Here is a 12,291-nt window from a genome sequence, read left to right on the forward strand (position 1 = left end):
AATGTTAAGGCGTAGTCCATGAACATAAGTATTGGTGAAAAGAAAGTGTTTGGTGTTGCTGCACCTCGCTATAAGTGGTTGAAATACTACTGCAGGTGTAGGGGCGTGACAGTTGGTATCAGAGCAGCTGATTCGAGCATTGAAGGTTGAAGCTGCTACACATCTACAATGAAGTGCAGATGGTATCAGAGCTCACGATTGGATCTAGTACGTGATGAAGTGACAATGGAACCAGGTACTTGCAGGTGAAGGAAGTTGGCTTCACATACAAGTGAGAAAAGAGCTGGTTCAGTGTTGCAAGGAACTTGGTGAAGCTGGTGAATGGTCTGTACTAGATCACAAATAAGGAAGTTGTTAGCAGAAATGGCAGGTGAATCTCAGGTTGGGGAATCTAGCCGAATTGCGACGGATGCTTTCATAGAAAGGATATTGGAAAGAATGGAGGAATTGGAGTCTTACTGGACTACGAAGATGAACTTGGTCATGAAAGATCAAGAGGCTAATTCGAAGATGAGGGAAGAACTCGATGAACTCCGAACTCAGCATGAGTACACTGATCTTAAGTGTACACAACTTGAAGATGAAGTCAAGGAGATTGGAGAAGCAAGGGATCGAGGTTTGGCAGAAATATTGAACTTGCAGAAATCTCTTGATGAAGCCAGAGATGAGATCGCGGTGTTGAAGAAGGTCGTGAGGCATAACTCAGGTGGAGGAGTGCCTCATGTGAAATTCAAGGAACCAGAATCTTATGATGGTACAAGAAGTGCGAAGACTCTTGGTAACTTTCTTTGGGATATGGAGCAATACTTGGAACGCTTGGGTCTATCCGATGATGAGACAAAGGTGAAGGTAGCTGCTCAATTCTTGACGAAGGATGCTAAGATGTGGTGGCGAAGGAGGATGGATCAGATTACCAATGGTAGTGTTGATGACATAACTTCATGGGATGACATGAAGAAGGCTTTGCAGACCCACTTCAGTCCTCAAGATGAAACATGGGAAGCAAGGATGAAGATTAAGTTTATTAAGCAAACAAGGAACCTACAGACATATCAGCGGGAGTTTGCAAGTGTGGTTCTGGAACTTCCTGACATGGCGGAAAGGGACAAGGTATTCAACTTCATTAGTGGATTGAAACCTTGGGCATGCAATGAAGTGAAGAGGTAGAAGATTAAGAGACTTGAGGAAGCTTTTGTTGTTCTGGATTGTTTGGTGGAGTGTTATGACGAAACTTCTGATGAGAAAAAGAAGAAGTTCGATAAGTTGAAAGAGAAGAAGAAGGATGATGCTTCGAAATCATATGATAAGGTGAAGACGAAGAAAGCTTTGAAGTGTTGGATATGTGTTGAACCACATACAGTGAAGAATTGTCCCTCAAGACTGAAAGTGGCCGCTATTGCACAATCTAATATGAAGAAAGAAGAAGCTTATGTGGGGATGATGAAGATTCTTGGAGTTGTTGCTGCTATAGAGTTGGTCTCTTGGTGAGATCCTAAGAGGAACAGTTTGGAGTATGTTCGGATGAAGATTGGGAGTGCTGATGTACTCACTATGGTGGATAGTGGGGCTACTCACAACTTCATGAGTGAGGATACTGTGAGAAGGATTGGGCTGAAATTTGTACTGGTGAAGGCACAAATGAAGACAATGAATTCTCCTCTTAATTCTGTATTTGGTGTAGCTGAAATAATGGACACAACACTAGGTGAGTGGACTAGGAAAGTCGACTTCACGATAGTGCAGATTGATGACTATGAAGCTGTACTGGGGATGGAATTCTTGAAACAATATGATGCTATGATTGTTCCACATTTGAAGAAGCTGTACATTTACGATGGAAGGGAAGATGTACCCATTGGTGTTCCAACCATTGGTGTGACCAGACCTGATTGTAAACTAGCAGTGATGCAGATGGAGGATGAGAAGCGCATGGAAGACATGTGTAAGCGATTGTCTACTGTTGAGGCAAAGCTTACCGAGCAGTCATTGGTTATCAGGACACTATCCGATAGTATCTTGGATTTGTCAAGAAGGCTAGAGGAGGTTGAGGATGATGATGACGAGGAGGTTTATGTGAGACTGAATGTCCATGAGGAGGATCGGGTTGCATATCTACAGAGGATGGAGATAGAGGATCCTGACAAATGGATTGAGCTTATTAGTGAGGGTGAGCCTTCAAGCTCTACTCCCTCTACATCTTCTTAGATGACATAGAATATGGGGCTCATTGTTGATGGCAGTGAGTCCTTAACACAGGTTGAGCAGGTATGACAGATGGTGCAGGAACGGTTTGGCATTAGCATCATGACATGTTGCAGATGGGATGGAGTTTCCATGGACCTGAGCATGGGAGAGATTCTTGGTGAGTCTAGGATGTGGCAGAATCTGAGAAAGACTGGTGTAGGCATAAGGATGGACATTCTTATGATTTGAGCGTGATAGTTGGACTGATCACCCAACTAGTTCAAGTCATGAGGGCTAGCAGTGTACCAGAGAGATGTTGGCATTATGTTGGAGTATCTGATGATAGTTCATAGAATGGGACGACACATGGTGGAGACAATTGTTTTACATATTTTGCAAGGATGTTGCAGTGTATGGACTGATTGATATCATGGACCAAGGATGAGACAGTTGAGATGATGATCTTGGTGGCAGGATGGTTACCGGGATGGCATATTGTCGAGGACGACAATGACTTCAGGTGGAGGAGGATGTAAGTACCTACAGTCATGCGAAGTGAATGATGAGCTACGGCTAAGGCATATGAGTGAGCATGTGTAAAATGTGCGTGGGAGTCTTGGCTAAGGCGAGTTTATACCGTGGGGACGAGCTGACATCAGCCGGGTGAAGGATGGGTTGGCGGTCCCGTGTGATGGGCGGGTTGACCAAATGATGGTGAATGAGTTGCAAGTATGAGGGCATCGGATGAACGAGTTGGACGAGTTGGCCAGGTGGCACGACTCACCCAACCGCCCATATATATGGAGGGCGTAGGTTGGAGTAAACACATCAAACATCGAACATCACTCGCTCATCGAAGGAGAAGTGTGAAGGGTGGAGAAGAGCTGTAGCAAAGCACAGGTTATGCAGCTACTCATTAGGCAGCTCTACACGAAGGTTGGCACGCAGTCTTGGTGACGGGTCGAAGCACGGGTCGTGGGTCACACAAAGGCGCCCACCCATTGTACGTAGGTAAACGTGGGTGGAGGGTGTGTGTGGGTGCCCGCCTGCCAGTTGGAGACTCGGGTGAAGAGTGCGTGTAGGCACTCGCCTAATGGTTGTGTGTGTGGGTGGATGGTGCATGAAGGCACCTGCCTACCGGTTGACACGAGCTCAGTTGAGAAGCTTGGTGGAGGGCCGTGTGAGGGCGCGCCTGCCCGACTCGAGCAAGTGACTTGTGTGTTGAAATGGTGAACTCGGGTAACGTGAAACGAAGGCGCTCGCCCGTGGTTGGTATCTGTGTGAGGTTGCACGAAGGTGTTGCTGGGTGGAAAATTTGGCTAAGTGTGGATTGTGGAGAGTGACCACCGTGAAAGGCGTGCACGAGGTGGGAAACTCGTTGGCAAGACACAAAGTCTAAATTTTGGCTAAGTATAAAACTTGGGGTTTCCAAGATATACTTGTAAAATTGTAAAGTTGATAATATATTGAAATCGGGCAGACTCATTGTTCAGGGAGTTTCCTCTCCCTTTATATTGTTTCAATTATGTTCTTTATGTATAATTGCTATGGATAATGAATGTGTATGGGTGTTCATTAGTATAAAGGAATAATAATAATACTTGGTGAAGAAAAATAAACTAAGTATTGAATGTTAAGGCATAGTCCATGAACATAAGTATTGGTGAAAAGAAAGTGTTCGGTGGTGCCACACCTCGCTATGAGTGGTTGAAAGACTACCACAGGTGTAGGGGCATGACAAAAACCATCCTGAAGTGTTGCTAATAAATTTGATTGGTGCTCTCATAATGCAGCATAACATTTGGAAAAAAAACAGATTAGAGTATAAGAGCTATTTGAAGAGAGTGAGATTCAAGAATAATGTTTCCTTCCTATTCTTCGAATGATATGACGTAAACCTTTCTTTGATAGATTATTTTCTACATTGTTCAATTCCCTATAGATATGCCCAAAGTAGATGACCTGAAAGTTTTCTCTCAATTCCACTATTATGCTTTTCCAAGTTGTTAAATTTAGGAGATTCAGTTGTGCTTCGCCTATTAACTAGCCAATGGAACATTTTTAATCACCAAAAATTTGAATGATGTTTATATTTTTGTGTTTTGCTAATGACATGAGAGCGCAAACAACAATTGGTTTTGCTTTGGTGTTCTGTTGAGAAGTTTAGCAAGAAAGGCTCAATTTGACTTTGCCTTGGCCAAATTGAGAAAATTCGAATTTCTGCATTAGAAAACAACTTGGAGGCAGTTAACTTGTGTCACATGGCTCTTGTCACTAATTTGGCTAAAAAAAATCGAGTTAGAGGGCTTGGAGTTCAATAACCCAATTCAGTCATTTCTAGTTGTCTTTAGTTAAACTAGTTCTAATAGTTAATGGAACTAATGGAAGATCAGTTGTGGAGTGAGACAAAAAACTAACTCAGTGATCATCTAGTTAATTGATCAATCAACCTAAAATAACTAGTGCATGCAAATAATTCAAGTTCCTCAAATGTGGTGGAGATTCCAAGGCATTGTAACAAGAAGTTGTAAACTAGTTTGAGTGTATAAGTGTTGCATGTAGTTAGATGATCAAACCTTGGGAATTGTGTAATCAATGGTAGGAAAATTCCTAAAAAAAGGCAGCTAATTCTTCAGGGATCACACAAGGAAGTAGGGGCTCAAGTAGAGGCAAAAAATGACTAAGTTTGGGTTAGAGCTTCTCATTGACTAGAGAGATAGGCTATTCAATTGCAGGTTGTGCTTAGTGTGGGAAAGCCATTGTAATACATCTCTATTCATATGATTAATAAAAAGAGGCTTGAGGGGTTTTTCCGAGTTGGGATTCCTTAGAAAAAAAAATGTGTATGTGTGGTTTCTCTTATTGCAAATGTTGTTCTAAATTGTGAATTATATTATGCAGTTCAATAGAGAATAATTGTGTGTCTTGATTTTAGATTATATTTCTTTAGTAGTTGCAATTCTATCACCATATTTCTATATGGTATCAAAGCTGCATTCACATTAGAACAAGAATTTTGAAGTTGTTCCTCATGAGGTTCAAATTTGCATCTTTAGTGTAACATGATCTCTTTAGAGTTGGGACAATGGCCTTAAATGGGCTGAGATTAGAGTATACCTCGGAAGGAAACTCAAATTTCATTACATGGAATGATGGCATGGAGGTGGTGCTTGATGATAATGGATTGCTAAAATACATCAAGAAAGATGTTGCAAAACCAATTGAATCTGATTCCGAGAACCTAGCCCAATGGAAGAAAGATGTAGCTAAGGTGAGGAGAATAATCTTGGAGGGGGTGTGAGACCACATTGTCTCAAATACCCATGGGAAAGAAACTCCTTTTGTAATGTGGAAAGTACTTAAAAAGATGTTCGAGAATAGCAGTGATCATAGAAAATTGGCCCTCAAAGAAAACCTTTCAAACATCAAGATGTAAAATAATGACACTATTTTGTGGTATCTCACCAGATTTACACAAGTTTAGGATGATATTGGAGGGGTTGGTGTGAATGTTGTAGAAGATAACCTAGTGAGCCTAGCTCTTATAGCCCTTCATAAACGCTGGCCCAACTACTAGGAATCAGTGAATGGGAGGGATAAATTACCGAATTGGGAATGTTTTTGGTCTAATTTGGTACAAGAAGAGATCAGGCAGAATACTAGAAATGGAACCTCATTTAAGGGAGAGGATGAAGAAAATTTTGAATTGGTTGGACAGGTAAAGAAGGGAAAAGGGAAGAAATCTCAAACCAAAATAGAATCCAGCCAAGGGGGCAAGAAGAAAGACTTGTCCAAAATAAAATTCATCAATTGTCATGAATTTGGGCATTATGCTACAAAGTGTCCACAAAAAATTTCTAGCAAGAAGAACTTAGGAGGAGTAGTAGGTGAGGCATTAGCTTCACAGTTTGAGCTAGAATTCACCCTTATAACATGCATGGCTAACATGGTGATGGGGAGTGTGTGGTACTTGGATTCAGATTCCTTGTTCCACATGAGAGGGTGTAGATAATTTTTTAGTGGCTTTGAGGAGATTGATCTCTAGATGCATATTGAGCTTGGGGACAACGAAAGGTATAGTGCTACTGGGATATGTACAATAACCTTTAATAGGGAGACAAGATCCCATCTTCGTCTCAAATATTTCATGTTTGTTCTAGGCCTAAAGAAGAATCTTATCTCTATAGCGGTTTTGGAATACTGTTGTTATGATGTGAACTTCAACAAAGGGAAATCATTCTTGAGACACATAGCCACTGGATAGATGAAGTAGATTAGAGTTCATGTGAAGAACTTGTATAAAATGGATGTGGAATATTGTGTTGCATCAAGTAGTAAGGCAGAGAAAGTGCAAATTCATGTTGTCAGTGAGCTTTGGCACAAAATATTGGGCCATTTGCATCGTGGTTCCCTTAAAATTATGCAAAAATTAACCATTGGCCTTCCTAAAGGAGCCCTTGAGCAGCAAGATGTCTGCAAGGGTTGTACCTTGGGGAAGTATGTGAAATTCACATTCCATGAACGAGACAACAAAGCACATGTAGTCTTGGAAAGAGTCCACTCTGATGTTTTTGGACCTATTGTAGCGGCTACAACCACCCTCCAAAATTTTGCCTTAGCTTCGTTTTGGAGCCTCCCTACCAACCTTTCACAACACCTTGTCTTGCTTCATCAAGTACACAAGCTTCAGTATTTTGCTTGCACAAAGGCAGCCTGTCGATCATAGCTTGATGCATTCTCCTCACAGGTTGATCACCCAGACTTGGTCCAGCTGCAGGCTGAGCAGCTCCCCCAAGAAACTTCTCATTTCTGGAGGACAACTAACCTTCCCTCCAGAAATTACGCAATCTTGTCTAGCAGCCTGCTGGGCTTTGGAATTGCGCAATTCTATGAGTCACCACTCCCAGTGAAAATTGCACAATTTTCCCCAGCATGGCTGCTAGAATTTGCGCAAATCTGGGCAGCAGTTAGCTGATCTGCCTAGAAATTGCACAAATCTCTTGGGCAACAAGCCTAGCTCCTGGCCAGAAATGCGCATTTTTCTCAAGCAATTGAGCATCTTCATGAATGAGCAGTCTGGTTGACTAGTTCCACCTGGGACTAAGGAAACTTGAATTGCATACATGGCTTGCTTTTTCTCGGAATAGCAAAATGCAACATGCAAAATGAATCCTATGATTCATGGAGCTATTTTTAGTAGTTGGAGGTCACATGCAAAGTTGTTTTAGAAACTTTCCTCCAAGTGTCGTTTTTCTTATATCTGTGGCATGCGCATCATCCTCCACACCACTCATCGTGCCAATCGGCATATTGTATGTCATTCACCAACTCGCGCATCCGTGCAAGTCCACCCATGGTGTGTCACTCACCCAGCGTTCACCCACGGTTCGCCTACACCATTCAGCATCCACCCTTACCTCGTACGCCCTTGACCTGCTCTACCATAGTTCGCCTGCCCACAGTCTTAACCTGTTTTGCCCGTTTGACAAACAGTCTAACTGTAGACCTGTTCGCTCGTTTGCCAAACTGTCCACCCATAGACCTGTTCCATTTGCTTGTCGAACTGTCCACTTCACATAACTGTTTGCTCGCAGAACTTACTCGACCGCAAACCGCCTGTTCAGCCTGGCTCACTAGTTCACCCACTGGGCAGCACGCCCATCACCAGTTGCCTGCCCAACCTGCACCTCGCCAAACCGAAATTTGTGTTTGTTGTTCGTTTTGGCTTGGTGCTTTAGTTAGGTGGCCACTTGCACCTCGCCTCCTCTCTTTTTTGTCCACCCTTGTTGCTTGCTCCTTACCCTTTGTTCACTTTTGTGTGAACTCCAAGACTTGAATGCTTGATGTTTTCTCTCCCATGGCATCCACCAATATATATGCTTTCCCCATGGTTTACTCATGGGTCAGCCTGCTCAGGTTGACCTTTAAATTCGGCTAACTTTCCCACATAACACGTCAGATCACCCACACCGTCGCCCCACCGGGTTCACATGTCGAACTTGCACGATATAAGCTTTCCTTTGCGAAGTTTGCCATACTTAGCCAAATTCTCAACTCTTAGTTTTTTGACACCTTCATTGGCTTGTCGCGCTCGTACCCTGGGCACTGTTAACTGACCGCCCTACCTCATTGCTCTCCTCCAACTCGTCCCATCATCCCAATGAAATGTTGCAACCAACTTGCTCGCTCACCGACTCGTCGCTCACCTGGCCCATCGCGTTTAACTAGGAGCGCTCACCCAACTCGTCACACATCGCATCCACAACTCGTGGGCTTGACATACTCCCCCACTCTAAATGGTTGTCAACCTCGACAACTCCCCATCCCAGCAACCACATGTCATCAAGACTGCTAATCAGCAATCATCCAAAGTGCTATGAACCCCAACACCTAAATATGCTCATGCTGCCTGCCTTTGTTCCAATTGTACATAAACTGTAAGTCTATGTCCTGATAAACAAGAAGCCTCCTCAATCCACGACTTCATTCAGTTCATATATTGCAAACATCCTTGTAACATATATATCACAACTATCTCCATCATGTATTGTCCATCATGTGAACCTCTGCATGGTACTCCATCCAACACGACATCTTAGTCGAAACCAAGACATCTATCTGACACAAACATGGTGCACTGCATGACCCTTGTCATCAAACTAATTGGGTAGCTAATCTAACCATAATGCTCAACCCATGAGAATGTACCTTCTCCATGCCATCATTGGTTGTTTCTCGACATCCTGTCACAATCTCAACTCGATCAAGAATCCATCCAAAATTAAGCCATACATAGGTCCATGGTATTCCCATCTCATCTACAGCATGTTGTCCATGATGCTAATGTGAATGTGTTGCTATGCAGTCGCATACATCCAAGCATCATAACCCTATCAAATAAAGAAGCCTTATCTCCAAGGCCCCTTGAAAAGGTGGTGCTTCCCTTCTAAATGTTAAGGCCACTACACCAACCTATCTCCAAGGTTGTCTATCGAGAAAGGAGGGCTAGGAAGTTCTCTTCCTGACTCTCATCCATCCATGTATCTGATTGATGCTGTCTCCTCAAGTACTTGTGCATAGCCTCAACCTCCTCATGTGTACAACCAAGCTTGTCAAGCTTGTCTTTCCTCAACTAAAAGTCATATATGCCCATGGCATATTTGTAAAACTCCACTATGCCAACAAGATCTCTACCTGTGTAATCTCCCCCAACCACTTCCGTAGAAGAATTATTTGAACTCCCTTCATCTACAACTCCATGGTGAAGATCCTTCGTAGAAGATGCTTCTTTCAAGTGCCTCAAGATGTGTGAAATTGATTTTCCACCTCCATCTTTCCTTCTAGCTCTTGCAACGAAGTCTACTAACTTCCCTTCCTTCATTGTTTGAGTCATACATCCAAGTCCTCTTTGCTTCACATTCAGATCCTTTGGATACAAAGTCATAGAAGCCATTCTTGGTCTATACCCCAAGAAACTCCTCCTATTCATTGGAACTAACAAGGTTCTCCCTTCAACTATAATCAAGAGAATGTCCCGGTCCACCATTGGTATGGCTTGTGCAACCTTCAAAAAGTATTGCCCCAACACCATAGAATGATCATCCAAGTCCACAATCCTCAAGTCCAACTTTCCAAACCAAGAATCCACTCTCACCAAAGTGTTCTCCATTACGCCTGTCACAACCTTCATGGTAGAGTTTACTGCTTTGAAAGCACTCCATTCTCTTCCCACTTCAGCTTTCTACCCAAAATACTCTGCTGCTTTCCTGCTAAGGAAACTATGAATAGCTCCCATGTCCACCAAATCTGCAAACCTTTTTCCATGTACGGTTACCTGCATAAAAATCAGCTTCAAGGAACCTCCATCTTCTTTCGGCTTGAATTGTGTCTTACTTTAGTAACCTTCTTTAATAATTCGGCCTCAAGAGAGTCTATCAAATTGTGCTTTGACCTGACTTCCTTCTTAAGGTATTTCAACTCCTTGCTTGGCTCATCTAAGCAATTTGATCCTGGTTCAGCTTGATTTCCTTCAAGCTTGTCCTCCATCGCATCCTGCTTAAGTGTACCAATCAAGCACACATTGACTCCTTCCATACAAAGTGAACTAATCCTTTGAACATCTAGCTGCATGTTTCGGTGATAGTCCCCAAGTCTGTCAATGTAATCGAGCTCATCCTGCTCTATCACAACGGTCTTTCTACCAACAAAGTCCTTCTTTATACCATCCTCAGGCTCTTTGACTTTAGCCTACACCATGGTTCTTTTCTCCCTTAGTTGAATTCGTTCATTCACAAGTTCTTGGAGTCTAAGATAACCCCTGCTGGATCTCCTCATCAAGCTCCTTGAGTTCATCAGTCTTCCCATGAAGATTATTCAAGTCTTCTCACAAATATGCTATCTTGCTTCCTATATGTATCAAGGGTTCCCACTCTCATACAAAAGTTTCATAGTGTCTCTGCATTTCGTGTTTCCAATAATCAATCATGTCTTCAAGTTTTTGAAGTGCCCTTTTGAGCATCTTCATCCGTTCGGCAAGTCTTCAACACTTGCTTCACCTTCAGTAGTCATCAGCCTTCAAAACCCAAAACTTCAACTGGATCAACCCAGGTATCAACTATCACAACGTGCAACTGTACTACACTTGTAAATATGAATCACCAAAGCCTGCAAAATACGGAGCTCTGATACCAACTATCACGCCCCTAAATTGGCGGTGGTCTTTCAACCGCTCGTAGGAGGTGCGACACCACCACATGATTTCTTTCTAACAACACTTTCAAGTGTGGACTATGCCTAACATTCCATACTTAGTTTATTTTTCACTTTCTAAGTATTACATTCATATACATAGTGAACACATTCAATTAAACATCCTTCATCATCATTATCATTTTATCCATATGCACAACAGATATAATATTTAACGGGAGGGGCAACTCCCTAAAGATGAGTCTTCCCACAATAATAATGATAATTCTTCAAAATATGCAATAACAACCTTTGGAGAGGAACCCTAGCTTCCTTCTCACAATAACAGTCAAAATATACAACTTGGCCTGCAACCATGCAACCTACCCAAACCATTGTTCAAGAGCACCCACCCCTCATCAGGTCGGGTCGCCCAACTTGTCGGGCAGAGCTGCCCACCCCCGGGCTGCCCTCCGCACCACTCATCGTGCCAACTAGTCTACTATTTGTCGTTCACCAACTCACGCCTCCATGTAAGTCCACCCATGGTGTGTCGCCCACCGGGCATGTCATGCCCCTACCCTGGCAGTACTCTTCCAACCGCATGATCAGGGGTGCGGCACCACCAACCACTTTATTTTTAACAATACTTGTGATTATGGACTACGCCTACTTTCTATACTTAGTTTATTTTTCAACTTTACCAAGTACAATCTTTCATTAACACAGTGGAAACATTCATAACATCTTCATACATACATTATCATTATTAAATCACAAGTGCACAACATATATAACTCGAGAGGAGCAACTCCTTGCAAATAAGAGTCTGCCCGATAATAATGATAATCTTCAGTTTTTACAATTTTACAATCAACCTGTAAAATTTACACTCGGCCTGCAACAACATGCAGCCTCGGTCAATTTTTCATTCAGAATCAGCACTTCGTCGTTCAGACCGACTGTGCCTCTCTTTCAGCCAGCTCGTCATTTACCTTTGCATGCGCCCATTGTTTAATCGTGCCAACTCGCCCGAACGATCCACCCTTCAACTCATCACACCTGCCAACCATGTCACTCGCCCGGTCATTCGACTTGCTTCATTTGCTCCTTCCTGATGCTCCATTCAGCCCAACTCACCCTCTGACCGAGTCAAACCAACTGTGCTTGTTCATCATGTCGACCACCCGTCACATGTTCAACCGACCACCGAACACCCCATCATTCAACCGTACACCGAACGACTCAACGTTCAACCGACCGCCCAAACGCGTTGAACGATATTTCGTTCAACCCTCCATTCAACTGACTGCCTGAACGTGCCTTCGTTCAGCTGACCCACCCGAATGATATTTCATTCAGCTCGCCACCCGAACGCTCCTTCATTCATCTCATCCACCCGAACACTCTGTCATTCAT

This window comes from Pinus tabuliformis, chromosome 3_1, assembly GCF_031772625.1.
Source record: "Pinus tabuliformis cultivar Carrire ecotype Pingquan chromosome 3_1, CPIR1, whole genome shotgun sequence".
NCBI lineage: Eukaryota > Viridiplantae > Streptophyta > Pinopsida > Pinales > Pinaceae > Pinus > Pinus tabuliformis.